Source organism: Carlito syrichta, unplaced genomic scaffold (assembly GCF_000164805.1).
Source record: "Carlito syrichta isolate Samal-C Ts95f unplaced genomic scaffold, Tarsius_syrichta-2.0.1 Scaffold303670, whole genome shotgun sequence".
Lineage (NCBI taxonomy): Eukaryota > Metazoa > Chordata > Mammalia > Primates > Tarsiidae > Carlito > Carlito syrichta.
The window spans coordinates 37,400-48,575 of NW_007247766.1; positions in this window are offsets into that span (position 1 = coordinate 37,400).

Here is an 11,176-nt window from a genome sequence, read left to right on the forward strand (position 1 = left end):
CCCTAAATTATAATGATCTGTGTATCTGTCTATCCAGCCATTAAACAAGAAACTTCTTAAGGGAAAGGAGTAAGTTTTATTCATCTTTGTTCTACAAACTTTGAAAATCATACATGTTCAACAAACATTTGTTGAATCATATTGAAATGTGAATGTTTGACACGTTCATTTTTGACAATTAAGCAAAACCTAAGCCAACATACAAATTTTCACTTTTTGATATATGTTGCCAAAATCTTAATAATTTTGACATGTGTAGAACATTTCTTCATTTCTGAAGTGATTTATAAATATTCTCTAATTAACCCCTCAATATTCCTGGCCTTGCTGTATCAGGTAATAGAATGATGATTTCATACCCCTTGGAATAACACTACAGAGACTTTCCATGAAGGGGCGAAGTTGGATGCTTTCCAGAACACAGAGAAAAGCAGGAAAACAGCAGGTTGCAAATGAAATGATCTGCCCGTCCCCACAGGAGGGGCTGAAGCAGTGGAGGTAGACATTACGAAAAGCAAAGACTTTCATTTCTGTTTTTATTTTTCCTTGTTACTGTTGGTGACATTATATTCCTTACTTCTAAGTGCTAATTTTTACAGATTCTAGAAAGTAAAGCAAGGCTTCTGGAGTCTAAGATCTATATTTGTATAAATTAAATGTCCTAAGTTCAAAAATACAAATTAATATCTCGAGAGAGAGAAACAACTTTGTTAAATGTTTTGAAAGACATAATAATACAGATGTAGCCAACTTTAAGTCAAATCAGTATATAAACATCTAGATTTTTGTAATAAACTTTTTTTTTTTTTTTTAGTTGGCGTCTCACTCTTGTTGCCCAGGCTGGAGTGCAGTGGCACGCTCATGGCCATCGCAGCCTTGACTGACAAGGCTCAGGAGATGCTATCTTTCCGTCTCAGTCTTCCAAGTAGCTGGAACCACAGACACATGTCACCACGCCTGGATAGATTTTGTGATTTACTGTAGAGATGAGGTCTCACCAAGTTGCCCAGGCTGGTCTTAAACCCCCAGGTTCAGGTAATTCTCTTGCCTTGGCCTCCCAAAGTGCTGGGATTATAGGCTGAGCCACTGTGCCCAGCCTAGAATAAACATATTTAGCCCCATCTTCATTTTAGCACAAAGAATCATCAAGATTGTTCTTCCTACATTGTCTATAGTATTTAATTTGAAAAAAAAATTACATAATTTTTAGGAACATATCTCCTTACTAAACTAGGACACATTTGTACATTTTAAGAAAATTTTCCTTGACTGAACAGAAACCTTCAGATGTCCATATTGTGTCCCAGGGCTTGTGTTTGGACTTTACACTTGCAAAACATCCTTTTTCTCAGAAACCTCTATTCCAGGCATTCAGTCATACTGTTGCCCACGTGGAGTTCATGCAGTAGAAGAGCTTCAAAGCCGACTGATGCATGAGAATTTCTTCAATCCTCTTCCCATCAGAATTACTAACATTTTGGGGATAGCATAGATATTTGTTAAATATAATTTATTTCAGTATATTAGTTGAACACCCACAATGTGTTAAACATGTCTCCCTTAGCCATCTATAACACTCTGCCTTGTATTATCGTTAAATGTGTACAGTAGTATTTTGAAGAAATTCTAAGCATCTTCAGAAAAAGCATTCAATAAAATCCAGCATCCCTTCATGACAAAAACCCTCAACACATTAGGTATCAAAGAAACATACTTCAAAATTAATACAGGCATACAGGATAAGCACACAGTCAACATAATACTGAATGGGGGAAAGTTAAAAACGTATCCTCAAAGGACTGGAACAAAACAAGGATGCTCACTTTACCACTCTTATTCAAGCCAGAGTATTCAGGCAAGAGAAAGAAATAAAAGGCATTCAAATAGGTAAGGAGGAAGTCATATTACCTCTGTTCGCTGATGACATGATCATATATCTAGAAAACCCTAAAGACTCCTCCAAAACACTCTAAGATTTGATAAATGAATTCAGTACATTTTTAGGATCAAAATAAACATACAAAAATCAGTAGTATGTCTATACATCAATAACAATCAAGCTCAGCATGAAACTAAAACTCAATCCCATTTACGATAGATATAAACAAATACCTAAGAATTTATTTATATAAGGAAGTGAAAGATCTCTACAAGGAGAATTAAAAACACTAATGAAAGAAAGTGTACATGACACTAGCAAATGGAACAACATTCCATGCTCATGGATTAGAAGAATCAATTGTTAAAATGACCATACTAACAGCAATCTACAGATTCAATGCAATCCCTATCAAATTACCAACATTCTTTTTTACAGAATTAGAGAACAGTCCTAAAATTCATATGGAACCAAAAATAGAGCCCAAATATCAAAACGATCTTAAGAAAAAAGAACAAAGCCAAAGGCATCACACTACATAACTTCAGATTACACTACAAGACTATAATAACCAAAACAGTATGATATTGGTATCAAAATAGACATACAGAGTTGATGGAACAGAATAGAGAACCCAGAAATGAAACCACATACCTACAACCAGCTGATCTTTGGCAAAATAACCAGAAATATAGACTGGGGAAAGGACATCCTATTCAATGAATTGGGCCAGGGAAATTAGATAGCCACATGCAAAAAAAATGAAACCGGACTCCTATCTATCACAAAATAGAAGGATCAATTCAAGATTAATTAAAGACTTAAATGTAAGACATGAAACTATAAAAATATCAAAGAAAACCTAGGAAAAACTCTTCTGGACATTGGCCTAAGCAAAGAATTTATTACAAGTCCTAGAAGCAAACCCAACAAAAACAAAAATAGACAAATAAGACTTAATTAAATTAAAAGGCTTCTGCATAGCAATAGAAACAATCAACAGAGTAAGCAGGCAATGTACAGAGTGAAAAAAATATTTGCAAGTTATGTATCCAACAAAGGGCTAACATCCAGAATACTAGCAATTCAAATAAATCAGCAAATAATAATAATAATACCATTAAAATTGGGCAAAGGGCATGAAAAGACATTTTTCAAAAAAAGACATACAAGCAGTAAACAAATATACAAAAAACTACTCAACATCACTAATCATCAGATAAATTTGAATTAAAACCACAATGAGATACCATACTGCATCAATCATAATAGCTATTATCAAAAAGTTAAAAGACAACAGATGTTAGCAAGGATATGGAGCAAAGGTATGCTTATGCACTGTTGGTGGGAATGAAAATTGGTACAGTCTTTATGGAAAGCAATATAGATATTTCTCAAAAAATAGAACTACCATTGGATCCAGCAATCCCACTACTGGGTATATGCACAAAGATTTTTTTAAAGTTGTCATATTGAAAAGATGTCTGAACTCATATGTTTATTGCAGCACTAATCAGAATAGCAAAGATATGGACTCAGCTTAGATGTCCATCAACAGATGACTGAGTAAAGAAAATGTGATGCGCCTGTATGCACATGCATGTGCACACACATACACACGCGCGCGCGCACGCGCATGCACACACACCATGGAATACTACTCAGCCACAAAAAAAGAAATAAATCACGTCTTTTGCAGCAATGTGAGTAGAGCTGGAGGCCATTGTCCTAAGTGAGATAATGCAGAAACAGAAAGTCAAATACCGTATTTTCTAACTTATAAGTGGGAGATGAACAATGGGTACACCTGGACACACAGACTGGATAACAGACATCTGAGACTACAAAAACTACAAAACATGGGCAGGTGGGAGGGGATGAGAGCTGAAAAATTATCTTTTGGGTACAATATTCACTATTTGGGTAATGAAGATATCAAAAGCTCAGACTTCACCCTTTGCAATATATTCATGTAAGAAATCTGCATTTGTACTCCCTAAATCTATAAAAATAACAATAAATTTAAAAAGAAATGATAGAAGCCAGGTTCGGTGGCTCAGCCTGTAATCCCGTGCTTTGGGAGGCTGAGGTGAGTGAATTGCTTGAGCCCGCGGGTTCAGGACCCTCCTGGGCAACTTGGCAAGACCTCATCTCTACAATAAATCAAAAAATTAGCCGGGCTGTGGTAGTGCGCACCTGTAGTTCCAGCTACTTGGAAGGCTGAGGCGGAAGGATCGCTGGAACCCAGCAGGTCAAGGCTGCGGTGGCTGGGAGCGGCCACTGCACTCCAGTCTGGATGACAGAGTGAGACTCCAACTCAAAAAATAAAATAAAATAAATTAAATAAAAAGAAATTATAGGCATCTTGACACAGAGATCATATTATTATCAGCATATCTCTTGAGGAATTTCATGCATACTAAAGCATTTATTATTTAAATTGGTTAACACATTTTTTCAAGGAAGCAATGTTGAACCCCATAGAAATGCTCCAAGATTAGAGCCTAAAACTGTATTCAGCTGGTCAAAGGAGAGAATCAAGCTCTCCCTTGAAAATTGTTCATAGGTTTCTAAATATGTTTTTTTAGAAACGTTTGAAAAAGAGTAGAATGATGGCAATCCAAAGCTGAGGAGGTGGGGGAAATAGAAAATGGTTAAAGAATACAGAACTTCAATTAGACAGGAAGATAAAATATTTTTCTATATTTGAGATATATTGCACAGTATGTAGAATATAGTAAATCATGGTTTGTATATTTCAAAATCGCTAAGAGAGTAAATTTCAAATGTTTTCACCACAAACAATAAGTATTTAAAGTGATTGATATGTTAATTAGTTTGATTTAGTCATTTCACATTGTATTCACAAATCACATCACTTTGTACCCTATAAAATATATACAACTAAATAGTAACTTGTCAATAATATCAACCTTAAACAAAATTTTTAGAGATTTAAAAAGAGTATATGTTTTCTAATTATTTTATGAAACCAGCATAGGCTTGATACCTATACTTGGCAAGAATATTACAAGAAAGGAAAATTTCAGTAAAGCTTCTCTTAAAACAGAGATGCAGCTCAGCCTGTAATCCCAGTACTTTGGGAGGCCAAAGCGAGTGGATTGCCTGAGTCCGCAGGTTCAAGACCCACCTGGGCAACTTAGCAAGACCTCGCCTCTACAATAAATCAAAATTAGCCAGGCATGGTAGCGCATGCCTGCAGTTCTGGCTACTTGGAAGACTGAAGTGCAAGGATCACCAGAGCCCAGCAGGTCAAGGCTGCGGTGGCCAGGAGCATGCCACTGCACTCCAGTCTGAGCAACAGGTGAGACTCCAACTCAAAACAAACAAACAAAAATCATAGATGCAAAGCATCTAAACAAATAGTAAGAAAATTCAATAATGAATAAATACTATGATCAAGTTTATTGTAGGAATTTAAATTTCTTAAAAATATATAAAATCAGTTAATATAATTAGCCACATCAACAAGATAAGGAGAAAAAGTATATGAATTATATCAATAGAAAAATATTTGATAAAAACTTGTTATATATAACTTTAATGAATTAGAAATTGAAGAGAAATTCTTTAGTATAGTATAATCAGTGATACAAGTCATAAGACTATACAGCAACCATCTTACTTAAAGTTGAAATATCAAAAGGTTTATCCTCATAAGAATGTCTGCTATTATGACTTTACTCAGCAATATAATAAAAGTCTTCATTGTTGCAATACAGGAAGAAAAACAAAGAGAAGGTATTAGAATTGAAAAGAAAGAAATACACAGATGATATGATTGTGTAAATGAAAAAATTAAAGGATCGATAATAAACTATTATAATTAATAATTAAAATTAATGTAACTAGATATAAGGACATTGCATTATTTTTTAAATTGATGGAAAATGTCTACCATCTTCTCAGTTTTTCTGTTAAACTAAAACTGCTTTAAAAAATAGTCTACTGAAAAATTGTTATTTCTCGTAGTAGCCAAAACAACTATAAAATGAACTTTAAAACGACATAATAACATCAAAAACATCAACTACCAAGGATTTAATTTATTAAGAGATATGTAAAACCACTACAGAAAAAAACTAAAAACCAAATTAAAGAAGACCAACGTAAGTGCAGGAATATACCATATTCATGAATTGGAAGATCCAATATTTTTAAGACATCAGTTTTCCCCAATTTGCTGTATAGATTCAATGCAATCTCATTCAAACTTTCAGCAAGAATATTTGTAAAAATTAGCAAATTGATTCTAAAATTTATATGAAAATTCAAAGGAGCAAGCATAGAGAATACAGTCTTGATTTAAAAAAATTAAAGAACTGCTACTAAATATCAAGACCTATTATAAAACTTCAATATTAAACAATGTAATGTTAATATAAAGGTAAACAATAAACCACTGGAACAAAATAAAAAGTCTAGAAAGTGAATCTAAATAAATCATCACCTAATTTTCAACAAAAGTACTACTACAATGCACTGGAAAGGAAATAAATGGTACTGAATCAACTGGAAATCCACATGGAAATAATAATGAATCCTAACTCCATCCCAACCACACAAAAAATCAATCTCAAATACATCGTAGACCAAAATTTAGATGATAGAACAATAAAGTTGTTAGACTAAAACATTAAAAAATGACTTTACAGCTTTGGAAAAGCAAAATTTTATTAAGAAAGAACAGTAGCCATAAAGGGAAAAAATGAATAGTTTATACTTCACTTTAAAATACATCGTCATTAAAAAAAAATTAAGAGAGTAAAATTTCAAGCCAAAGCTAGAAGTCATCATCTCTGTCCTTTAAACAAGAAAAGGGGGAAAAAACAACCTGAATATTGATTAATTTTCTTGAATCCTAGGAAAAATGGTATAGGATATCAGGGCAAACCATCACTTCATAGACTGGAGAAACAGGCTCAGAGTGATACAGCACCTGGAATTAGCTTTCCTAGAGTAGAAGTCACTGGAATAGTGACTGGAGCCATAAACTTAAATGGTAATTTTTGACAAATGGATGAAATGCAGTGTGTGATAAAAACAATCTAACTGTGTCACCTACTTATAAAACAGCCTCACTAAAGGAGATAGATGCTGAACCAAGGAGCTTTGGAAGTGAGTGACGTCTTTAAGACTGAAGGCAAAGGAAACTGTCTCCATTTGATGAAGAGTATCCCACAGGGGTAATGGTGAACAAGTCTGATGCCACTACACATGTATATTGGAATTGCACAGTTAAATGAAGGCTTGATGGACAGAGCTGCTTTCTCACTGTTGGAGTGGTAGGTTACAAGTAAGGAAGAAGAAGAGGCTAGAATGACCCGTGTGGTAACGGATTAGAGTCTAGGTATAAATTCATTTAACTGAGTATGAAATCATGGGTATGAAGTCTCTTAGTTAATTAAGAAAAAACAGTAGCCATAAAGGGAAAAATTGAATAGTTCATACTTCACTTTAAAATACATCAAGTCATTAAGAAAAAATTAAGAGTGTAAAAATTCAAGCCAAAGCTAGAAGTCATCATCTCTGTCCTTTAAACAAGAAAGGGGGGGAGAGACAACCTGAATATTGATTAGTTTTCTTGAATCCTAGGAAAAATGGCATAGGGTATCAGGGCAAACCATTACTTCATAGTCTAGAGAAACAGGCCCAGAGACAGCAATGTTTACACAAGGAATATTCATAGCTAATTGTGTATGCAAGTTTACTATATACACATCTATTTCCTTGTTCTCTCAGCTGAGGGGGCCTAGAGCAAACACAAGTAGTCCCCAGATCTTGGTCTCTCATTCTATTCTCTGACTAAAGGAATCAGGGCTCCCTGGAGAAATGAGTGGTTCTAGGAAGTACATAAGATGAAATTGGAGCATCTTTGTAGTGTTAGGAAGTTAGGAAATGCTCAAAAACAACCAAAAAATAAAAGGCCCACAATAATGGCACTACATCAGAGGGACACAGGAGCCAGCTGAAAGTCTCCCAAGAGCCAAAGCTAGAATGATTTGAACAAAACATAAAGTACTGTTGGATTATAACCCATAGTGTAAATATCTTTAAATTCATGTCGATATAAATAGATTGAATAAATTGATAAATAAGAGAGAAAAGACAATCGTTTCATGCAGAGGAATTCCAAATAAGTTCTATAGACACTCTGCCCTCAAAGATGGGAAGAAACTCCTTTCACTCCTTAAGCATGGGCTGCACATCGTGACCTCTTTCCAAAAGGCACAGTATGGGAAGGGGCCAAAACTTTACAGTAGAGAAACCTGACAAGCACCACCTCAATCAGGTGATCAAGGCTACCATCGATGAAAATCATGTTGGTAGTATGTATTCTCAATATGAGTTGTTTAAAATAATACCTTACCTCTGTGGTCTTCCCCTGAAAACACATAGCCCTAGTCTGACTATGAGAAAAATACCAGACAAACTTAAGTTGAGGGACATCCTACAATACTTGACCAGTAGTATTCTTCAGAACTCTCAAGATCATCAAAGACAAGAAATGTCACAGTCAAGAGGAACCTAAGGAGACACGATAACACATTATAATGTGATAACCCAGATGGGTTTCTGGAACAGAAAAATAATGTTGGGTAAAAACCAAGAAAATCTGAATAAAATATGGACTTTCGTTAATATTAATGCATCAATACTGGCTCATTAATTATAACAAATGTACCATGCTATTATAGGATGTTAATAACAGAGGGAACTGGGTGTGGGGATATGTGAGATCTCTCTGTACAGTCTTTGCAATTGTTTGTTAACCTAAAATGTTTCTAAATAAAAGTTCATTTAAAACATAATTTGCACCACAGAAAAAAGGTAAATAATTACAGCACCTATATCCAAGACAGAATTCATGTATAGAATATATAAAGAACAAACTTGGATCCAGAATATATAAGGAAAAAGATAACCTGCTGATGAAAAATTGTTGATTAAATTGAGTTAGTATTTTAAAAAGAGGATATTCAAATGGCAAATAATAATACAAAATGTTTCAACATCAATTATTCATTCGGAGAAGTCAAAACTATAATGAGAAACCACTTCACATACACCCAAATGCTTGCAATTTTAAAAATTAACAATGCTAAGAATGTGGGCATGGAAGTCATAAGCACTGCTGCTGGAACGTATATCTGTACAACTCCTTTGGAAAATTAATTCTCCATTAAAGCTGAACATACTTATATTTTAGAATCAGCATCATTTATAATAATCCCAAAGTAGAAACAACCTAAATGTCATTAGCAGATAAAAGGGTTGAATAGATTTCGGTATGTCCACATAGTATGATATTAAAAGAGGGGGGACCTCCCCTCAAAAAAACCTGGAAGAATCTTTTGGAGAGCAGGACCCTTGTAGTACACTCGGAATTTGTTCATCTGGATCAAATGGTCAAACAAAGTTTTTATGTGGAAGTTTTTTGAAGGTTGTGTCATAGTTTGCAGAAGAAACACTCCAAGTTGTGGCAAGCAAGTGACTGGTTCTTCCACCATAACACACCTGCCCACACCACCCTGAGTGTTCGGCAGTTTTTAAACCAAAACTGGCATGACCCTTGTGCTCTATTCACCCAATCTTGCCCTGAGCTACTTTTTTTTGTTTCCCCAGATGAAAAAATTCTCAGAGGGAAACATTTTGCCAGTGTGGAAGAGGTGAAACAAATAAAACGGCAGAAGCACTCAAAGGCATCAAAACTGATAAATTCAAAAACTGTTTTGAGCTGTGAAAAAAACATCTCAATAGGTGTATTGCATTAAACAGAGAGTACTTTGAAGGAAACTAAAGTTTAAACATGCAAGAATAAATATACAAATTTTTATAAACAAATTTTTGAACCCCCCTCGTATAAAATACATTTTTTCATTTCATAAACAATATGAATGAATCTCACAGAAATGGTCTAAATGAGCCAACACAAAAAAAGAACCTTCCATATATGCCATTTATAGAAAGTCCAAAACACGGGCAAAGGAATCCATGGTGATAAAAGATGGGTGCCATTCAGGGGTGTCAAAAGAAAAACCTTACACAAATTAAATTTAGCAGAGTTTAATTGAGCAAAGAAAGATTTGTAAATAGGGCAGCCCCTGAAATAGAACAGGTTTGGAGAGACTCTGATAGTGCGGCAGGGTTGAAGATTTATGGGCAGCAAATGGAAAGTGACTTGTAGAAAACAGGAGTAAAGGTATAGAAATAGCTGGTTACAGCTTGGTGTCTGTCTTATTTGAACACGAAGGTTACTGAGTGGAAGCATGAGAGAGATTTCTGGAATAATGGCAATGTTCTGTCTTGATCTGGGTAGTGAACATCTGTGTGTTCTCTTTGGAAACATTAGTGGAGTTCTGTATATTAAATTGTGTTCTCTGCATGCATGCTATACAGAAACAACTACACTGAGTCACATTGTCTCTCATCTGTCAGTCTGCCAAACTCACAAGTTTGGTAATGTACTCCGCTGGTGAAGCTGTGGAAAAAGGGGCCCTCCCAAGCAGTGCTGGTGGGACTGTTGTATGTTACAACTCCTGTGGAGAGCGGACACTCTCTAATTCTGCCCTCCCAGATTCATTTGTTAAGTCACTGATCATCAATGCCACCGAATGTCTGTACTTGGGAAAAAGGACCTTTAAAGAAGTGAGTACAGTGGTTCCTAATCCCATCTGACTGGAGTCATTTTAAGAGGAGGAAATTTAGGCATGCAGGGTGATGCCAGGGTGTATGCCACAGAGGAAAGACCATGTGAGGACACAGAGGGAAGGTGACCAGTGGCAAGAGACCTCTAGAGGAACCAATATGCCCACACCTTGATCCTTTCAGCCTCTAGAAGAGTGAGAAAACACGTTTCTATTGTGTAAGCCACCTACTCAGTGGTGTTTTGTTATGGCAGCCCCAGAAAACTAGTACACTCAAGCTATCAGGGTGCCCAGAAGTCTCAGAGCAGTTTTAAGGGTTATTAACTCAGAAGTACAAATGCAATAAGTTTACAAAAAGTAATTTGAGGGTTAGAGTCAAGGTTAGGCTTGGTGGCTCAACCTATAATACGAGCACTTTGGGAGGCCGAGGCGAGTGGATTGCCTGAGCCTGCGGGTTTGAGACCCATCCGGGCAACTTGGCAAGACTTCGTCTCTACAATAAATCAAAAACTAGCCGGGCGTGGTAGCACGTGCCTGTAGTCTGGCTACTTGGAAGGCTGAGGTGGAAGGATCGCCGGAGTCCAGCAGGTCGAGGCTGCGTTGGTCGGGAGCGTGCCACTGCACTCCA